The sequence below is a fragment of the Globicephala melas genome, chromosome 2 (genome assembly GCF_963455315.2).
Source record: "Globicephala melas chromosome 2, mGloMel1.2, whole genome shotgun sequence".
Classification (NCBI taxonomy): Eukaryota; Metazoa; Chordata; class Mammalia; order Artiodactyla; family Delphinidae; genus Globicephala; species Globicephala melas.
In genome coordinates, this window is record NC_083315.2 from 79,345,537 (window position 1) to 79,368,524 (window position 22,988).

The 22,988-nt window shown below is 38.2% G+C and overlaps 1 pseudogene; it reads left to right on the forward strand.

Moving 5' to 3' along the window:
• The first annotated feature begins 277 nt into the window (after positions 1-277).
• On the forward strand, positions 278-17,629 carry LOC132596663 (small ubiquitin-related modifier 2 pseudogene; annotated as a pseudogene).
• Positions 17,630-22,988: the final 5,359 nt, after the last annotated feature.

Here is a 22,988-nt window from a genome sequence, read left to right on the forward strand (position 1 = left end):
TAGTTGGAGAAGAATTTTGCCTCAGGATGTACTGTATATTGATTCTCACCCATATCTGATTTAGATGATATTTAGATGAGACTCTGGACTTTAGACTAAATTTAGAGCTGATGCTAGAACAAGTTAAAAGTTTCGAGGACACTGGGATGGAATGAATGTGTTTTGCATGAGAAGAACATGAACTTGGGTGGTGGGCAGGTGTGGATGCTTAAATTGAATTGTGTTCCCCAAAATTCATACGCTGAAGCCTTAAGCTCCAAAGTGAGGATAACTGGAGATGGGGCCTTTGAGAGGTAATTAGGTACAGATGAGCTCATGAAGGTGACCCTCATGATGGGATTATTGCCCTCAACAGAAGAGACACCAGAGAGCTAGCTAGCTCGCTCTCTCTCTCTCTCTCTCTCTCTCTCTGCCAGGTGAAGACACAGCAAGAAGGCAGCTGTCTGCAAAATCCAAAAAGAGAGCTCTCACCAGAAGACAACCATGCTGGCACCCTGACCTTGGACTTCCCAACCTCCAGAACTGTGGCAATAAATTCCTGTTCTTTAAGCCAGTCTACGGTATTTTGTTATGGCACCCTGAGCTAATACACCTGGTTTAATTCCAAGTTTGAGATTTGATGCCACCTAATCATGTACCTGCTAGTGCACATATGTCAGCTGAGGGACAAGATAGCTGAACTGGAGGGAATATGGGGAGTTAGTGTGGGTGAACCTGAACAAATGCAAAGCAGGAGAGCACAGAGCTAGGCTCTCCCTTTTAACTCTCTTCCACAGACTACTCTGAGGTGTGATTCCCTTTTACAATCCTCTGGGAAGTGCTGAATGCCAAGTAAACATGCCCATTGAGCAACCTTCTGAGTCTGTTTCCAGCTCACTGTGTTTCATGTCTTTCTTTGCCCCTCTTCTCTTTCTTCCTCTATCTTACCACACACGTTTCCACCTCATTAGGCAGCAACATTTTGTTGCTTCAGGCTCTGCTTTCTAGAGAACCCAGAATAAAAACACATTTGATGAAGACATTATATTTTAATTATAACAGAAAAAAAGTCCAATGAACTTATAGAAAACAAAAATAACATATGCAAAAATTATTGAATTGGGTCATTTGAGATGGCTATTCGGACACCATTATCTTTTAGACTACAAGCAATAAAGTTTCTAATTATACCCTTGTATAAAAGCATGGTCTGAATAATAAAATATACTTAATTGGATTCATGACTTTTAGACAACTACCCAAATGATATGAATTATGACAGCGTAAACTTGGTGAGAGATCTAAAATATAGAGTCCTTGAACAGATTCATGTTAATGTTTATCATTGACAGAGATTTGAAAAACTAAGCTGAATGTGTAAATACTAGGAAATGGAGAGAAATATATAATATTATAAATTATAAAATTAAAATTCAAAATATTCTCATTCTATAATGTGAAGCATCTCCACCTTACAGTGAATGCTAAATATATTGTCAAGGTCAATTTTAACAAAGATAAATCTAAAGCCCCAAATTTTGGTTCAGAAATTCAAATGTATAAGAACTGGTTAGAAAGAACCTATTTCAGCAGCAAAGATTAAATCTAGGGATCTTAGTTGGTAAAAAAAAAAAAAAAAACTCATGTGAACACCTTAAAGAATCGAATCCAGTCTTATATCCTATTATTAGGAGTACTTTGTCCAGATGATATAAAAGAAATAGTCTACCATTCTATGTTTTGTAAGACTGTTTGTTCAGAAATACTTTGTCCAGCTTTTGGAGTCAAGGAGAGTTGGAACGTTGTCAAAACAGTCGACATATATAGGAAAATTAAGTCTGAAAGATTAAAGATCTGAAAAATGTCATATGAAAAATAAATGGTTGAAGGGACTAGGAATATTTAATCTAGAGAAGCAAAGACTCCTGGAGGATTTAACAGCTACCTTGAAATCATCAAAGGGCTATTATGAGAAAAAGATACAGACTTACAGACTTCAGGTCATTCTAGAGAAATTTCCAATGATGCTTTAGGTCATTCTAGAGAAATTTCCAATATGATGCCCAGTCTTACGTGGCAATGACCTCCTCATCATTAGAAGTATCCAAATAGAGATTGGCTGGCCATTTAATTCAGATGTTATCACTATGCAGTATGAGTAGAATAGTGGAACAATGGCCTCTAAGGCTCCCTTTAACTTTAAACTACGTGCTAGAGGATCCTCAAAATATCCTCCTTCAATTTTGAAACTTTGTGAATCATTATCATGTGAGGCTCACCTCAGTGAATTATTTTTTAAGTAATGAAAAAAGTCCCACAAATTTTCAAAACTTAAGACAACTAGTGAAGTATTTCATACAATTGAACAAAATATATATATTTTTAAATGTCATGGGCAACAAGAAAGCATTAATATTCAGGCAGAGAATATGCACAGTGCTGATATAACTAGCAGAACTGAAATTTGGTTCAGGTGGGGAAAAACATGTCTGAATTTTTAATTAAAGTTGAGGCTATCACAACTAGGGTGGGGATTTCAAGGGGCAAGAGGGTAGCACAGGGATTTCTTGCCCTAAATATCAGAGAATGATAAAGCCAAGGGCATGTGTATAACCCAAAAACCTAGGTCACCAAATCCAGGAGGGGAATCAGAAGCATTTTGCAATAGAAAGACATCACAAACAGCTATCAGAAATGAAGTATGATGCCAAGACTCTGGCCAGGGAGATAAAAACAGGGTCTGGGTAACAGCCAAGAATTGTATTCCCGGGATGCCCATTTAGAAGTTTTCTGAGATTGGAAGCTCATAGCATGAAAAATTAAAAATCAATGAGACTGAGGAAGATAATTTGCTTTATAAACTGTTTTCCTCAAGTATATGAGATTATAACCTTTCTTTTTTTGTGGGGGGGTGTGGGGTATTTATGTATCCTTTTATAAAATAATGATAATTGCAAATTTTGCTTTGTTCTGTCTAATGCTCTCCCTGGCAACAGGGAGTACTAACAAACCTGGGCCAACCTCTTCATTTGTTTTCCTTTTAATTTCACCAGTCTGTGAAATTTAAAAATCAGGAAACACCTGGCTCAGAACATCAATTTGTGTTTGCAGTTTGATTTTGTGAGGCAGTCAGGGTGATATGTTTAGACTAAAAAAGAAGTTTGAAAAGAATCAATTCATCTGGTAAGTGCAATCAATAACTGTACAAATTATTTCCTACATGTCACAAAGCTTTATTAATTTTCAAATATTCAGATTTTTAAAAAACATAAGAATATTATAAATACTACATAGTGTTCTTTTTCATTCCATTTTGTTTTACTGTGTTCATTAACTGCTTTGATGAATGCGTGGTAACTGGCTTTATTGTTCTGTGAGTAGTACATGCTCATTTACAGCACTTAGGTGAGGACAAAAATTAAACTTAATAATTTTCAGTACTTAAATTTAGCAGAGAAACTAGTAAACATCATTACCCACATATATTTCTTTTTTTATATATAAACTTATTAATTTGTTTTTATTTTTGGCTGTATTGGGTCTTCGTTGCTGTGCACGGGCTTTCTCTAGTTGTGGTGAGCAGGGGTTACTCTTCGTTGCGGTGCGTGGGCTTCTCATTGTCATGGCTTCTCTTGTTGCAGAGCGTGGGCTCTAAGTGCACGGGCTTCAGTAGTTGTGGCACATGGGCTCAGTAGTTGTGGCTTGCGGGCTCTAGAGCACAGGCTCAGTAGTTGTGGCACACGGGCTTAGTTGCTCCATGGCATGTGGGATCTTCCCAGGCCAGGGCTGGAATCCATGTCCCCTGCATTGGCAGGCGGATTCTTAACCACTGTGCCACCAGGGAAGTCCCACATATATTTCTAAATGCATAAGAACTTAATATTTGAATCTCAAATAAAATGTACCTATGGCATAAAATTATAATTTAAATCATGCAACTGTGACTGAATCCTGCTGGGTACTTATTCCAACCACCGTATCAATTCTTTTGAAGATTAAAATAAATCATTAATATGAACTCTATGTATACTCACATTTGTAAAATTTAAGAGGCAGTATGTTAGCCATTAGGCCACAGATAAGCATTATTTTTCTGAGCCTGATTCCAAATCTCATTATGAGAAAAAAAAATAAGATAATGTACGATACACAACTGTGACTTATTTTTATCATTGAAAATGATAAATTTTCATGTCATGTCACAATGCTAAAATAAAATCAAGCATAATTGAACTTATAATACTCCTAAGAAAATAAATCAAAATGCATACCAGGGCTTCCCTGGTGGCACAGTGGTTGAGAGTCTGCCTGCCGACGCAGGGGACATGGGTTCGTGTCCCTGTCCGGGAAGATCCCACATGCCGCGGAGCGGCTGGGCCCGTGAGCCATGGCCACTGAGCCTGTGTGTCCGGAGCCTGTGCTCCGCAACGGGAGAGGCCACAACAGTGAGAGGCCCGCATACCGGAGGAAAAAAAAAAAAAAAAATGCATACCAAAGTCTTACAGTGTTTTACATTGTTATCTTCACTTCTCACTGTGTGTAAATATACTATAAAACAGAGTTCCAATTGATAGAATACTAGATAATATATTGCCCACTCTTATTTCCATCTAACCACCAATATTAGATGTACATATCAAAAATTTAAAAATTAAAATATGACATAACGTTCATATGAGCATAAAAATACCATTTCTGCAAGAGCTAAATTAGAAGCCCTAAAATTATATGTGTCATTTTCTTATACTAACATGTTCCAAATTAAGAAAACAGCATGTTAAGTATAAATCTTAATTTATGAACTGCCTTTGGGAATGAAATAAATTCTGGGTGACTAAGTTTCTTTAAAAATAACTTTGCATTTATTATTTTAAGTAGTATTGAAGAAAACTTTCACACCAGCTCACCACCATACTTTCAGTCTGATAATGCAAGTGTCACCCAAAAAAAGCTAGTTTATCATATGACATTTATATTAAATCCTTTCATTTTTCACATAATTTTCCCCCAATCCTCTGCCAAAATACGAGGAAGAAATATAATCTTTTCTCTGCATAATTTTCCCCCAGCAGACTGCCATTGCCAGCAGCAGTAGATTAATAACAGATGCTCAGTGACTCTTGGAGTCTTACTGGTGTTAGGCAGCACAGAGCCTAAGGTTAACACAGAGGTCACAGGTCCTTCTGCTCAAAAGACCTACAAAAGTGTTTTGCTAGATCTCCCTTCCATGAAACTTAAAAAATGTGTAAATGTCTTCTCTCAGATTTATGAAAATTCCCAGGAGTTTATGGTCACAAATCTGACTCCAAGCTTCTTTTCCCAATACTAACTCAGTTTAGAGAAGCATCTCCATTTCATGCATGTTATTTTTGTTCTGCCTGGTGCCAATCCAAATGTAGAAACCAATAGTCTTCCTTAATTTCTACAAAATTTCTACGAAATAAATGGTCTTTAATTTCTACAAAATTCTACAGAATTCATTCATTCAGCTTTTTGTGTGTCTAGCAAATTCTACTAAAGATGTGAGGTATTAGAAATATTTACATCACAGAAAGACAAACAACATTTTATTATTAGGCAGTCTCTTTTCTCAAATACCTTCTCCTTCCTTAGTCTTCTTGTCTCCCCCTTCCTTCTCCTCCTTATTACGAATTCCCAACTTTAAAAAATGTATAATTGTGGCTCTTGCCTCCTACCGTACTAGTTTCCCTTCATTCTAGCTTCCGTTTTTCCTCTTCTATGCTCTTTCCCCTATGCTATTTCTTCTTTGCCCCTCAAGGGAGTAAAATAGAAATAACTCATTTTTTAATGCAAATTAGTTCAAATGCTCTTAACAATACTGCCTATTACAGTGACTCTAAAAGCAACATCAAGGTAATTCATTTAGAATTCAAAAGTGTTTCTTAGTTTAAAGGTCCCCATCTAGAATTCAAAATTACTTGGAATAATAAAAACTTGAGTCGCTATGATTCAAATATCTCCTGCTAAATGACCTTGATAGGGAATAAATTCTCTGTAGATGACTTCAGGCAAGTAATTCCTACCAAAAATTACACATATCTCAGAGAGTTAGAGAGATAAGCCAGTTAGAGGCACAGCATACAGGCAGAAATCAAGGTTCATGAGCCCTGGATGTGCTTATATCTGTGTTCATCTGAATCAGATATTCTTACTTTTCCTTTGTATGTGCAAACAGTGGGTTGCAGGGAAAAATAGTTATTAAGATTGTCCTTTAAAGTTTCGATGAGTTCTTCAGCAATTTACTCAGATATATATATATATATATATATATATATATAAACTCTTTTGTCTATTGCACTACAAGCAACCAAAAAAAAAAAAAAAGCAGGCAAGTTGATTACCACTTTCAAGCATGAAGGAGTATCATGATTCAGAATTAACCTTTCTGGTTGTCATAAACAACCAGAAAACTAGAAAAATATATGGAAAAAAACCTATTTTCAGATATTGGACTGCAGGTAGTATAGGACCGTGATGCCAGAGAGAAGTAAAACAAATGAGGTAAACCTTATAATTTCCCATACTTTCTGCCTTGATGTAACTTCCAGACAGAGAATAGAAAGGAATGACCTGAAAAGTCTAGAGAAAGAGCTCAGATTTCAGGAAGGCAGAAGTGTCTAAAATTCCCAAGGCAGAATACCTGAAAGGAAAAATCTATGCACAGAAAGTGTTCTATAAATTTATTTTGGGGTCACTAAGTCTGTGGCTGAATAGCAATCCGTGCAAATGGGTGGGGAAATCCCATGGGGCCAAACTAGGAAAAACTTCTAGAGAAAGAACAATTTCAGAAAGCTGTAAGATGAGAAATTCCCAGAGCTCACATAGGGCCTGGAATTATTCAGGTTGGCAACAGCAAGAGTAAATGGCCTCAGTGAACACAAAGTGTATTCATTAGAAACTACACAGAGGCCAGATATTAGAACTGGGGCTAAAGTAAAGGCTATTCTATCTGTACTCACACTAAAGGGACTTTAAAACGAGTTTCAAGGGCTTCCCTGGTGGCGCAATGGTTAAGAGTCTGTCTGCCGATGCAGGGGACAGGGGTTCGTGCCCGGGTTCGGGAAGATCCCACATGCCGCGGAGCAGCTGGGCCCGTGAGCCATGGCCGCTGAGCCTGCGCGTCCGGAGCCTGTGCTCCGCAACGGGAGAGGCCACAACGGTGAGAGGCCCGCGTACCGCAAGGAAAAAAAAAAAAAAAAAAAAAACAGTTTCAAAATGATCAAACTGATATATGAGTTAACCTTATTATCTGCCAGAACAAATTCCAGCACTCTTTACAGGAAAACAACAAAATCTCAGAAAAATAATAGAGAAAATCAATCCAAAAGATGAATATAAACCTCTAGATAGACTGATCAAGAAAAAGAAATGAGGGACTTCCCTGGCAGTCCAGTGGTTAAGACTCTGCATTTCCACTGCAGGGGGCATGGGTTTGATCCCTAGTTGGGGATCTAAGATCCCACATGCATGCAGCCAAAAAGAAGAAAAGAAAAAGGAATGAAAGAGAGCGAGAACTTAAATTACCCCATGTCAGCGATAGAATGAGAGGATATCACTAGAGACCCTACAGATACTAAAAGTGTAATAAGTTATGAACAACTTCATGACCATTAATATGAGAATTTAGATGAAATGTCATGTGCCCATCCTCAACCAATCACTTTAAGGTTAGAGAGTGTTTTGATTGGCCCAATTTTGGTTATGTGTTTACCTCTTTCTTTGAGGGTTCAGATTCACTCAAACCACATGGATTATGTGTTTAAGAGAGGTACTGACAATGTTTTCTTAGGCCAGTCTCCCAAGACAATAGAAATAAAAAAAATAAACAAATTGGACCTAATCAACTTACAAGTTTTGCACAGCAAAGGAAACCATTAGAAACAAACAAACAAAAAAACCAAAAGACAACCTATGGAATGGGAGAAAATATTTGCAAACGATGCGACAGACAAGGGCTTAATCTCCAAAATATACAAACAGCTCATACAACTCAACAACAACAAAACCCAATCGAAAAATGGCAGAAGACCTTAATAGACATTTCTCCAAGGAAGTCATACAGATGGCCAGTATGCATATGAAAAGACGCTCAACATCATTAATTATTAGAGAAATGCAAATCAAAACTACTATGAGGTACCACCTTACACTGGTCAGAATGGCCATTATTAAAAAGTCTACAAATAAATGCTGGACAGAGTGTGGAGAAAAGGGATACCTCCTACACTGTTGGTGGGAATGTAAGTTGGTACAGCCACTATGGAAAACAGTGTGGAGGTTCCTCAGAAAACTAAAAATAGAATTACCATATGATCCACCAATCCCACTCCTAGGAATATACCCGAACAAGACTATAATTCAAAAAGATACATACACCCCTATGTTCACAGCAGCACTGTTCACAACAGCCAAAACATGGAGACAACCTAAATGTCCATCAACAGATGAATGGATAAAGAAGATGTGGTACATATATACAATGGAATACTGCTCAGCCATAACAAAGAGTGAAAGAATGCCATCTGCAGCAACATGGATGCAACTAGAGATTATCATACTAAGTGAAGTTAAGTCAGAAAGAGAAAGACAAATATCATATGATATCACTTATATGTGGAATCTAAAATATGGTACAAATGAACCTATCTACAAAACAGAAACAGAATCAAGACAGAGAACAGACTTGTGGTTACCAAGGGATGGGGAGGGGAGGGAGAGGGATGGACTGGGAGTTTGGGGTTGGTAGATGCAAACTATTACATTTAGAATGGATAAACAAGGCCTGAATGTACAGCACAGGGAACTATATTGAATATCCTGTGATAAACCATAATGGAAAAGAACATAGAAAAAGGATGTATATATGTGTATAACTGAGTCACTTTGCTATATAGCGCAGATTGGCACAACATTGTAAATTAACCATACTTCAATAAAAAAATTTTTTTTTAAAGAGAGACGTACTGAGTAGGCAAAGAAAACATACGTCTACGCTACAACAATTGTCCATGTTTAACCTTACCATTTCATCTTCTGCATTTGTATCATTGGATAGTCACTGTTTTGAAGTGAATTTCTCCATGCCTAAAGGCCACATCCTTCCTACTTAGGAAGGATGTAAGAAATTAGCCAATGAAATGCCTTGCCTAGTTCATGCTCCATAATCTTTCCAGGGGCCTTTGACATCTTCCACAGTTCTTGAGACAAACTGATAACTGGTGAAAGTTAAAAACCTGCAAGTCCAGCTCCATCCAAAATCTAGGATCAATCTTGAATTTGGTCAATGGAAAATTAAGAAATTTAAACATTTTCGCATGAAGTCTCTACAGCTAATTGTTGTTTTTTGACCTTGGGTTCATGTACATCTTTCATATGCATTTTCTTTGTCCTTGACATCGTGGCCCAGCACTGCACTCAAGTCCCTAGAGTCTAGGAAATGGCTCACCTAGGTCTTTCTAGTACTACTATTCTAAACCCTCAGCTTTATAGTTGGGCCCTACCCCATGAGACTTGACTCCTCTGAGGACAGCTCATGTTCTCATAGTCAATGAGCCTTGCTCTCGTACTGAGACATTCCGGGATGTATCTGACTGTTCCTCACAGTCTAGATTTTATACATTACCAAGATATAACTAAAGGCTCTTCCTCAAAAAGCTTAGGATTATTAAATGACCTACCTTCCTGGAAATTTTATTTCTGAAAATAAATTGAATTAGGGTGTAAGAGTATGAAACATTTGTACAACTGACACAATTTTTAAAAAATTTGTCATTATTTAAAACTACCTAGGGGACTTCCCTGGTGGTGCAGTGGTTAAGAATCCGCCTGCCATTGCAGGGGACACGGGTTTGATACCTGGTCCGGGAAGATCCCACACGCCGTGGAGCACCTAAGCCCGTGCACCACAACAACAGAGCCTGTGCTCTAGAGCCCAGGAGCCACAACTACTGAGGCTGCATGCCACAACTACTGAAGCCTGCGTGCCTAGAGCCCGTGCTTTGCAACAAGAGAGGCCACCGCAATGAGAAGCTCGTGTACCGCAACCAAGAGTAGCCCCCGCTCGCTGCAAGGAGAGAAAGCCCGCGCACAGCAACGAAGACCCAACGCAGCCAAAAATAAAATAAATAAATTTATTAAAAAAAAAAAACTACCTATGGGGCTTCCCTGGTGGCGCAGTGGTTGAGAGTCCGCCTGCCGATGCAGGGGATGCGGGTTCGTGCCCCGGTCCAGGAAGATCCCACATGCCGCAGAGCGGCTGGGCCCGTGAGCCATGGCCGCTGAGCCTGCACGTCCGGACCCTGTGCTCCGCAACGGGAGAGGCCACAATAGTGAGAGGTCCGTGTACAACAAAAAAAAAAAAAAAAAAAAAAAAAAAAAACTCCTAAAAATGTCTTAAAGAAAATGACTATCTCTATATTAATGCATGAATATTCCTGGCTTTGGCTACGAGGGCAGACTAAAACACAATTTCATTTGATCTCCATGCCACTCTGCAAGGTAAATACTAAAACTCTCTTTTCATAAATGTGTAAATTAAGTAATTTGACGAAGTTCATAGATTATTGAAATTCAAACTAAGTTTGTAACACCACTAATTTCATGGATTCGTTATCATAAAAATTATTAAATAAGATACATGCAAACAAACCAAAAAAGAGACTTCCATAAAATTTTAATTCTATTTAAACAAATGAAGAGCATCACTAAATGCTATGGACTGAATGTCTGTACCCTCAAAATTTCATATGCTGAAATCCTAACCCCCAAGGTGGTGGTGTTAGGAGGTGGGGCCTTTGAGATGTGATTAGGTCTTGAGGGAAGAGCCATCATGAATGGGATTAGTGCCCTTATAAAAGGGAACCCAGAGAGATTCCTTCTTATTCTGTCACGTGAGGACACGATGAAAAGATGGCTGTGTATGAACCAGAAAGCCAGCCATCATCAGAAACTGAGTAAGCCAACACTTTGGTATTGGACTCCCCAGCCTCCAGAACTGTGAGAAATAAATTTCTATTGTTTATAAGCCACAGAGTCAATGGTATTTTGTTATAGCAGCCCAAACAGACTAAAACAACTGATCTCATGCATTCATTAGCTATGGCTTCTAAACGTCATCAAAAAGCAAAGATCAGATGAAATCATTTCAGTATAAGGATTCTGGCCAGTAAAGGAATGATGGTGCTGACTGCAAATAAATGTCAGATGGATCTGCTACAGTTCAAATATGTCTCATTAACAGGACCTAAAAGATCTCTTTGAATTCAGGACGTTATGGGAAATAAAAATATTTATTAATAGAACTTCACCACCTCATGGACTGAATCACATACAGTTTACTGACAGTTATAGTAAGCATAAATATATACAAATACACAATTAATATAGTTACAACTACTTATATTGAGCTTTTCATCCTCAGAACAGTGTTTGGCATACTGTAGACATTTTATAAATCCCATGAATGATTAAAACACTAAATGCATGATGAAATAACATGCTCTGATATTAAAAACCAACTCTGTATTACAAGACTTTGTTGAAGGCTGTAGGTAAAGTGTGACTTCTATAATCCCTTCTTAATCCCTTCCATAATCCCTTCTTCTATGATTCTAGTTGTGTAGTTGAGTACTTTTTAACCTATTTGTCTGTTCCATATTGCTCTAAACTAAACATACTGTCATCAGTTTTTATATGATCAGTTTAGAGAGCTTTCTCTGAGATTGCTTAAACCTGTCTTTATATCAGTCTTGCTGCTTCGTCACCTTCATACACCTGAATCATGTAAGTCAATGTGACCTGAGAAAGTCAAACACCAAGAAAGTGGTGACAAGCACTCTCTTCCTGGCTAAATTCTAGAAAGGCTTCTATCAACTCAAGGCCATGTCCCTTGGTTAATGAGTCCAGCTCCTTTAAAATGCCTGCTTGAGAAAGCTCACTGCTACCAAAAGAATTTGCTGATTGTTTCAATCAAAACCTCACTATGAGCTTCTTATTGCCTTTTTCTTAGAGAATTTACTTTAGAAAATTCACAATTGTAAATCTTTTCTCTATACCTTTGAGACTGATCTTCTACAACCCAGGAATGTCTTTCTCAAGGACCTGGAAACCCTCCCTTTGAAATGTGATCATCAAGAAAGATAGGGCCCCTGGCTTCCAATCTCAATGCAGGGTAGGAGTCTGACTTCCTTAGGTGCCAGTTAGCAAATAGAGCTAGCCTAATCATATAGATCAACTCCCTCCCCCCACAACATTCCTTTAGCACACTGTGGCATTTTAAAAGCCTTTCACCTTTTGTTTCAGCAAAGATGAGCTCAGTTTACACTGAAGTCTCTCTGATAATGCAGTAGCCTGAATAAAATCTGTCTTGCCACCTTTAACAAACATCCAGCTGTTTCTTTTATCATGGCCAAATGTCTTTGTCTCATATACAACCTTGCCTCCTACTTCACTCAGGAAATTTATATTATCAGTGGTAACCACCCCCAGCTTTCTGATTCCTGATCAACATACTTGTGTACACTAAGACACAATTTTGGTCTTCTTCTGATTTCAGAGGTGGCATCTTTCCAGTTCAAGGCTGCCACATTTACATAGCAATGGCATTTACTTATCTTTCTCTCAGCTGGGGCCTAACTTTATCAAGTCCTCCCTTTTATATATTACTTCTTTAAACTGGCTTATTCTTCTTCTTCAACTATCAATATGCATAGGGCCTTCCATTCTGAAAAGATTTTAAACTCTCCCTGATTCTATGGTCTCCTATTTTCATCATATTTCTTCTCTTTTTAGCCATGATTCTTCATTGAGTTATCTCCACTTTTCAACTCTCATTTTTTAATAACCACCCATTTATCATTTCACTGAAATAGAGCCTCTCAACAAATATCATGGAATTGCTCTCACTAATTACTATAAGCCTCCTAAATGCTGATCTCAAGGGAAAGTTAACAGGCCCTATTTATTGGGTCTCTGTGTTGCATTTATTTAATAAATTTATTTTATTTATTTATTTTTGACTGTGTTGGGTCTTCGTTGCTGTGCACAGGCTTTCTCTAGTTGCGGTGAGTGGGGGTCACTCTTCATTGCAGTGCATGGGCTTTTCATTGCGATGGCTTCTCTCCTTGCACAGCACGGTCTCTAGGCCCATGGGCTTCAGTAGTTGTGGCACGCAGGCTCTAGAGCTCAGGCTCAGTAGTTGTGGCACATGGGCTTAGTTGCTCCACAGCATGGGGGATCTTCCTGGACCAGGGATCCAACCCATGTCCCCTGCACTGGCAGGCAGATTCTTAACCACTGCGCCACCAGGGAAGTCCCTGTGTTGCATTTAAATATGCAGAACATTAACACATTCATGAAATGTTTCACTTACTCCCTTGACTCTGAAGCAATACACTTTGCCTTCATTTTCATTCTCTTTCAAGGACTCTTCTTTCTCCACATACATATAACAAATAGCCTTCAAACTTCTAACCGTGGTCCAATTCTCATCCATTGATCCCTCTGTGAACAATATGACTAGTCTCATAGTTTTGTTACTTATTGTAAAAAATTAATTAAATGCAAGCAAATAAACCAAAAAAGAAGAGAATCCACCTTAAAAGGTTAATTACATTTACCAAATAACTGACCTCAATACATTGTTGAGAAATAGAAATATTAAAATGGCAACAGAAAATTCAGCTGAGAAACATCTAAAGGGCATGTGACATCAAAGTCAGAGATGGCTGAATTTTGACCATTCTAGTTATGAGCAAAATTCTAGTTATTTAGCCAGTTTTAATTTAAAATAACCTGTGTATATATGAGTATACTGATGATTCTGGTATTCAGAATTATTTTCAGTTTCAAATGATAGAAACCCAACTGAAATTGGTTTAAGCAATAAATCAGCTCACTTAATTTTTGAAAAGTTATGAAGCAGATGTTTCTGAGTTCAAGCTGTCAAAGCGTGCCATGTCTCTTTCTCAGATCAGTTTCTCTATGTGATAGGGACAGAGTAAAGGGTCAAAGTAGGTAATTAAATAGTTAACCCCACTAGGAGATTGTAAGTAAAGAAAAAAAGTATGGGAGACCCCCATAAGTTAATGATCACTCAAGAAAGCAGGCTTGCCTAGCAACAATCCATGTAACAGAAGCATGAGACATGCCCCAAAACAATAAAACATTGGTGGCATGAGATCCACATCCTGCCAAGTGAGCTCAGTAAGTTAATGATCCCTAGGACATGCTCTCTGCACACATAAAAAATAATTCATGGAAAGGTGACATTTCAAAGTGAAAGATCCTCATTGTACTGAGACCTGAAATAATTTTTCCATAGTGCTATGACACTCCCAGCTTGACCATGTAGGGACAAGAAAACTCCGCCATCTGACATAGAGGAGGAACTAAGGATGGAAGCATGGTGTCTACTCAAGAATGAGGAAGAAGGTGGTCTTTTCCCCCTCCCCACATTTCTTTTGATTATAAAACTGTAGCCTACTAAGTTCTTGGGACATGGCACCCTTTCGCCCGCCCTCTTGTAAGCCTCACGAGCATCCTATTGTAATAAATTACTTCTTATATATCACTTTGCCTCTCGCTGAATTCTTTCTGCACTGAGACATAAAGAACCGGAGCTCCTCAGAGCCCCCTGAAATGCCACCCAGCAGTTTCATATGTATCAACTTCATTTTCACGCTGAATATCCTCAACTGGTAATCAAAGTATGGTCAACTCAGGCTTATATCTTATCAGCTAAGCACCTATACCTGAAAGAGACTGTAGTTCTTTCAATATATTCAACAGAAGTTTCAAGAAGGGTTCTCAACAGCCTGGTCTGTGTCATGAATCCATCCAGGATCATTTTCTATGACCAGAGGGTCACAAGTTCTGAGTCACAATCTCAGTCAAGGTTTGAGAAAATTGTTAGCCTGGATTAAGGAAAGTGGAGAATAGTTTCCTCAAAGGTAAATCAGGGTGATGTGTTGTCAAAAAACTAACCTATGATGAAACCTGGAAAGTCTTTTTTTATCTTCTCAACAACAGAAATTATTCATATCTTATGAAGGATAAACCAACATTCAGAGGGAATAAATTCAGTCACATAGTAAAAAGCAGGATTGAACTTTAATTTCTATTTTCCACTCTAAAGTCAACGTTCTTTCCACTATTCAATGCTTCCGATTCTCCTGCTCAATGGGAATAAGAGACCCCACATTTTTCAGAGGAAAGAAAAGCACTTTACTTAAAGCTTCAATTTATGCAAATGCAAGTATATAGTTCTTAATTCTCATGTTCTCACTTATCAGATTATTACAATGTACATCAAACTAGAAAGAGGTACTAAGACAGTCACAGAGTCAATATTTTAATGAACAGCTTTATGCCCTTACTCTGGCTTTAATATACATAAAAATCTTCCTCAAATGGTCTAGAAATTCTTCCCATCTTGATCATGCCATAGTCTACAGGTAAGAAGCAGCACCCTCTGTGCAAAGCTTGATGTCATTAACATCACCATAGCAACACATCCCTGCAATGTGGAGGTGCAAATTTTTTCCTGAATATTAATCAGCTGCAGCGACAAACTTATTTACTATCTGGCAAGTAGTGCAGATCCACCTAAGACCACTAACAAACTTCTAGTGCTTGTTTCCACTAAACAAGACCATAAGATTTTATTAAGAAAATAATTTTTCCCGAACCAAAATCTGAAACCTTCTATTCCTAGAGCATATCATGGGATGTACACATTTATCAAGTGTACTCTAAACTTTTTTTAACTGCATTCAGGTTATATTTCCACATATTGGTTCCCAGATAACTTTTTTTTTTAACTGACTCCTTCAAAGGCTATTGGTTGCTGAAAGATTTATGCTTAATAAAAATGTCTTGAGAAAGAGGATGTAAAATGAGTAAGAAATAAGAAAATCCATCCAAATTATATTTTAAATAAGTAAAAATGCATATTTTTCAGGCAAACCTATGGTTGGAGCTCTCAGGACTCATTTAAAAGGAACAAGAGTTCATTTTATTGAGAGAGGTAAAAGTGTAGTGGAAAAAACACAACTCTGAAGTGAAATAAACTACTATTTAAATCCTAGAGATGTTAGAATGGTTTAATATATAAAATCAATAGGTATAATTTTCCAATGAAGTTTGAAGAAGAAAATGATATAACCATGTCAACAGATAAGTTAAAGCATTCAATAAAATCTAACATCTACTCCATAAAAATAAAGTCTAGCAGAGAACTTACTCAAACCTGATAAAAACATACCTACGAAAACCTACACTAAACATTATAACTAATGATAATAAAAATTATTTACAATCAAGAACGAGGGCTTCCCTGGTGGCGCAGTGGTCGGGAGTCCGCCTGCCGATGCAGGGGACGCAGGTTCGTGCCCCGGTCCGGGAAGATCCCACATGCCGCGGAGCGGCTGGGCCCGTGAGCCATGGCCGCTGAGCCTGCGCGTCCGGAGCCTGTGCTCCGCAGCGGGAGAGGCCACAACAGTGAGAGGCCCGTGTACCGCAAGAAAAAAAAAAAAAAAAAAAAAAAAGAACAGACAAGTATGCTTGCAAATTTGCTGGTATGAAAAGTCTTCCAAGAAAATAATAAATGAATGAATGAATAAACGGCATAATGTGTGATAATTTTATGGAAAAATTATAAAACTTTAGTGAAGTATTAAAGAAGACAAATAATGGGTAAACATATTCTGCTTATAGACATGAAGGCAATATTTACAGATATTGATCCTTCCCAAATTGATCTATAAATTTATGTAATTCCAATCAAAATCCTAACAAGAAATTTTCATAGAAAATAAGCTAATTTAAAAAAATTTATAGAACAGTAAGAAACAAAAAAAAAAAAAAAGAAAAATATTCCAAAAACTGATGATTAAAGAAGGGGAACATTACCCAACAAAATAGCAAGATTTATTAAGCCAAATTAGAGAGCTGGTAGTAATTCATTGATTTAAATGTTATACATTGATTTTTTAAAAAAATAAAACAGACCAATAGAACACAATCTAGAACTCAGAATCTGACCAACACTCATGAAGAAATGTGCTAACAAAGATGGCATTGCAAATCAGTGGGGAAGGGGTAAACTATTCAGTAAATGGTGCTGGGGGAAAACTCCATATAAAAAAGTAAATCTGGATTCCCTACCTCACACTATACATAAAAACCAATTCCAGTTATATTAAACATGTAAATACAAAAGAAAAATGCTAACTTTCAGAAGAGACTGTCATCTCCCTCTCCTGCTGTCTCTGAAAGCCATCTGTGTGCTAGTTTGGTTCTGCCTGCCACCTCTTTTGTAAAACGGCAGCTAAAACTACTCCAGCATTCACCTTGGCCAACAAAAAGCCCATGTGTGGAGTCAAGACTGAGAACAAGGATCAAGTTAATTTGAAGTGGCAAGGCAGACACTGCAGTGCAGTTTAAAATTAAAATGTTTATACCACTTAGTAGACTAATGAAAACATATTGTGAACAACAGGGCTTTTCAATAAGGCAGATCAGCTCCTGATTTGGTGGGCAGCCAATCAATAAAACAGACACCCCTGCAGAGCTAGAAATGGAGAATGAAGACATCGTCAGTGTGTTCCAGCAGCAGCCAGAGGGTGTCTAGTAAACGGAGAAAGTGCTTGCTACTTTTTTCTAGACCTGTGCTCCCTGGTAAGGCAATGTATTCTAAATTAAAAAAACACGATTTGGTTTCAACACACTCTGACTGCTATGGTAGGTTTTCTTTAGTCTTTTATTTTCCCCTTCTTGATTCATTTTAATTGCATATAAATAAGTAATACATGCAAACAGGTACACTGCATTTTATTTCCCAAATAGACAATGAAATGCAAAGCAGGGAATAAAAAGTGTTACTCAGCTCTTATAAATTCTGATATAACCTTTACTCCTTTAAGCTTTTGTAAATAGTCCCTTGCAAATAAACCCTCTTCAAATTATCCTAATTTGAGTGAGACATCTGTCTTCTCAGACTCTGATTCATACACCCATTTTTCCCAGGCTTGGTACCAAATCAGAATGTCTGGTAGCAAAATCTGTATGACTGTCCGCTGGTTGGTGTAATCTGTTCTGGCTGAGGTCTGGGATTCTGAATCCTCAGAGAAGAGACCAGAATTAGATATAAGGCCCTAAGTGAGTTTCTAGGAATTAGGAAGAGAGGTAATGAAGTGCGTTTGGGGGAACCACAGTTCTATACATAGGAATATATTCACATAAAACCTACATGTAATCTATAGGTAACCAAATGGAAGGAAGCATATTATAAACACCTATTTATTCTGGCAACAAATTTCTTACTTTCTTGCATAAACTTAAAATTTTATACAAATAAACTTTCTGTTTGTGCATGAAGATATTTGTTAATAATAAGAAATTTATTTGTGGAGTAAAGTATAAAATCTTATTGTTTATATATTTTAACATAAAAATATGAAAACTAACCAAAAATTTTAAAAAATAAGATGCTATATTTCTCTGTTCTAAAGGTCCCTTTAACTTCAGGAATTGAAGATGATATTAGCTCTGTGGTTGCAAGGTCAGAAGCAAGGATATCAGACCCAGGAAATTTTGGTTCCTGAATGGCTTGTGAAGTTCAAGATCCTTAAGCATGCTGATCACATCGAGGAGGATTTATTTTGCTGTGTTATTTTTCTTTGCTGTCAGATCATTAGCAGCATTTAAATTGTATTTCTTAAGCACTCTGCTCTTCTCCAGCCTGTGTTTTTTTAAAATTTGTTTCTAATATAAATGACAGAAGACATTTCACAGCCCAGCTCCAACTACTTTCCCAGTGTCATCTCTTTGTTTATCCACCTAACATCCCTTCCCCAGACGCTCCCTGCTCCTGGTACAGCCAAACCTCAATACTTCCATTGCAGGCCATGTCACTCATCTTTCTTGCCTGTGTAGTACATCATGTCTCCTTGTCTGGAAAGCTCTCCCTCTCTTTTTCACTAAATCCTTTCCTAGCAGCTGCCCCTTGATATTTTCCTTCCACTCCTTTTCACGTGGAATTGTCCTAGGGTTCCTACATATGATGGAACCAGAAACTCCTTCCTTCTTCTCTACATCCTGTCCTGGGCAGGTATTGTCTGCTCTGCCCTGATATATCATATTGGCTTTTAAGTCAACATGCCACGCATGTTGTGAGAACCAACTGTACGCTAGGTACCCTGCTAAGCTCTGGCAATACAAAGATTGCCGGGGTGACAGAGTAGAGAAGGTGGGAAACAACAGTGACCCAGCAAAGAAGCACATTACAACGGTCCATCCTGGAGGCATATGCAAAAGGCTACAAGTACACAGATGCTGTCAACAAGCAAGGTGATCAAAGGCCATGCCCAGTGGGTAGGAAGGAATTAAAGACATTTCCTGCTGGTCCCAGTCTGCAGTCTACCATTGCAAAGTCACATTCATACAGTTTCTTTTCATTTGGGAGAGAAGACAGAAAAGTATCTTAGAGCAAGTAGTGTTTTCTGGTGGATACCAATCTTCCTGCAGCCCTTTTCAGAACACACAAGAGCCCCCTCTGTGGCTACATCAAATCCCCTATGACAGGGCTCACTGCACTAGGGCTCTCTCCTTCCTAGCACGTGGTATAGGTGCAATTTTGAATTTTTAAAACTTGATTGCTTGATGATTTTCTATAATGCTGAACTGAACAGCCACAAGGCCAGGTCTGTGCTTATTTTTCCCATCTTTGTATCTTCAGCACCTATCGCAATGTCTGCCCTGTTAAAATGCTCAATAAACAGGTCTCAAAGAAGAGCCAATAAATAATAATACTATTATCAGCTAAATAGCTACATAAATTTAGATACACTGTCTCATGTAACCCTTACAGTAACCCTATTTTAAATATTAGGTAACTCAGCCTTTGAGAGCTGGGAAATGGCAGGTTTAATATTTAAATTCGGGTTTGTCTTGCCTTGCTGAAACCACACTCTTAGCTCTACCATCGTAGGATGAGATCCATGTCCTTAATGAAAAAAGGGGAGATGGCCAATACAGCAAGTCTCCAGAAACAGCAGGAGCCGGAAACGACAGACAGAATGAAGGGTCATTTTTAGCAAGTCCATCTGATACCAAATACAGAAATGCTGAATTCCTGCCACCTCCTATTCTACAATGACAAATTGGAAACCACTTAAGCATCCAAAATAAGAAAACTGTTAAATTATGACACATCTGTGTGATAGAATACTCATCATTAAAAGTCGTAAGAATACAGAAAATGCTCAAGATAAATCATTAGGTAGAAAAGGCAGATTATAAAACAGCCTGTACACTATAATTCAATTTTCTTAAAGTACATATTGCATATGTTTTAACATACACACACACTCACATTTTAGAACAATATACACCAAAATGTCAATAGTGTTATGGGTAGTAGAATTATAGATTTTAATTTTCTATTTTTGATTTTTCCATATTTTCTATAATTATCACAGCCTACTTTAAAATTCTTGCAAGTATAATTTATGGTAAACATATAGGTAAAATAAAAGAAACTAAGCCAAAATGTTAATAGTGATTTTTCTCTGTATGGTAAAATAATGATTTTATTTATTAATAATATTTCTGTATTTAAAAAATTAAAGCAACAAAAGAGGTTTATAAGACTGAAACAAATTAAATTCCCCCTCGATATGCTTTGCTAATACTCAAGTTGCAAATAGAAGTATTCTCTGTTCCTTCCCACTGCTTCCTATGTAATTCTGCTACCCAAATTGATGTTCTTAGCAACTTCTATAACATATGTTCACAGTTGTTTTAACTTTGGAGTTCCAGTCATTTGTCTAACATATTTATATGTCTCAATGATGTGGACCCTAAAATAAACAAATGGTTTGCCTCCGTAACATTTCTAACATCCTAGAGTCCCTGAGGAAGTGCTAGGTTTACTTTCACAGCCAGTTTTTGCCTTTGGCTGCTCTGGGTCCTGGCTTCATTCCCAGATTAGGTCTTGGCTCCTGCTAGGAGTCAACCAACTACTGAAAATGCAGAGACTTAGAAGCCAAAAGACTGCAAAAGAAGAGCTTGAAGAGTCAGCCAGCCTGTCAGCTAGCCAACAGGCTGTATCTGGGAGGGGGTGGGGTAGGCAGAACAGAACCACCTGCCAACCATCAAAGGGATTCCAGGGTAGACCCCAGAACATCTGGGACAAGCTGCACGAAGGTCAGGGGTGGAACTGTTCCGAACCTGAATCCTGCCTATAACCTAACAACAATTCTTCTTATTTGATTATGTTCCACAAGGGTCTTAGCTTTTATCCCCTCCGTCCATCACGCTTTCTCCTTTTTCACAGGCTTCAGTAATAACTTCTGCCATTAGCAGGTAATAAAAGTCCTTTCTGTCTTGTTAACTGCCCCAGTAGAACATGAGTTGGCCTAGTTGCCCTAAAAGTCTGTATTCAGGGTAGAGTGTATGCCTGAGATGTTTATAAGTTCCTAATAAGATAGCAGGCTGGCCCTCAACCCTCCTACAAACTCTGGAAATCAGGCCTCCTAGGAAGTCCAAGAGCTTTACTAAAATATGAGGGTTGCCTCAGTCAGCTTTCTTGCATTCACAGATCCAGAGTATTAAGCAATAAAGAGCAAGAGTGTTGAGCAAACAACATATAGATGTGGGGTACTGAGCAATAAAGAACAGAGAACCAGCCTGTCCCAGGAATCAGAGGCAGCAGTTTCAAGTACAGCCTTCCCACAATCACCATCTCTAAGTGCAGGTGGGAGGAAAACCTCTCCCAGTGGAATCACTGGGTTAATACAAGCATTTTGTTTCAGGAAGAGTTTTTTCCCTTTCAGATGTGTCCTGCATTCTGCTTATAGATAGGAAGGCAAGTAGTGAGATCTACCTAAGACCACTAACAAACTTTATTTTACTCTAAATTTAGTTGTATTATTTTACTCTAAATTTAGTCTAGGCCAAACATTTAATTTTAATACTACTCCCCCTCATTTTCTGGTACGTTCTATATATCTACATATTTAAAAGTAAGTCCACAAAGAATCCCTGTGGTCTTAGAACTGTTTAGTGTCTTGACTGTGGTAGCAAATACATGAACTTACACAGGTGATAAAATGTATAGAACTTGGGCTTCCATGGTGGTGCAGTGGTTAAGAATCCACCTACCAATGCAGGGGACATGGGTTTGAGCCCTGGTCTGGAAAGATCCCACATGCCGCGGAGCAACTAACCTGTGTGCCACAACTACTGAGCCTGCGTGCTACAGCCCGCAAGCCATAATTACTGAGCCCACAAACCACAACTACTGAAGCCTGCCCGCCTAGAGCGCATGCTCCACAATAAGAGAAGCCACCACAATAAGCCTGCGCACCGCAACGAACAGTGGCTCCCACTGGCCGCAACTAGAGAAAGCCCGCGCGCAGCAACGAGGACCCAACACAGACAAAAAAAAAAAAAAAAACAGTATAGAACTTAAAACACACATATTAAACACCAATGATGGCAAGTAAAACTGGGGAAATCAGAGTATGATCTTTGGATTGTATATATGTCAATATCTTGGTAGTGATATTATTGCTACAGTTTTGCAAAATGTTACCATTGGGGGAAACAGGGCAAAATGTACAAGAGATCCTTTTACATTATTTCTCACAACTGCTTGTGAAACTGCAATCATCTCACATCACAAATAATCTTTAAAAATAACAGTAAATCAAGCAAACAATCTGCTAAATAAAATATATTCCATCCCCCCCAACCTTGAAAAATGTATGTCATAACCACCTGGAATTCCGGCTTCAAATTTCAAGTTCTCTCATTCCTTGGAGTTTCACACAGGAGTGTGGCTGCCCCAGGATACCCACGGATCCCCAGAGTACCCATTCCAGGTGCACCCCTCTTCTTACCTCAGGCTCCACCTGCACTATGCAAGATGCCTGAAATGCACATTTGTGGCCAGGAACACACAAGCTCTGTTTATACCCCTCCCATCC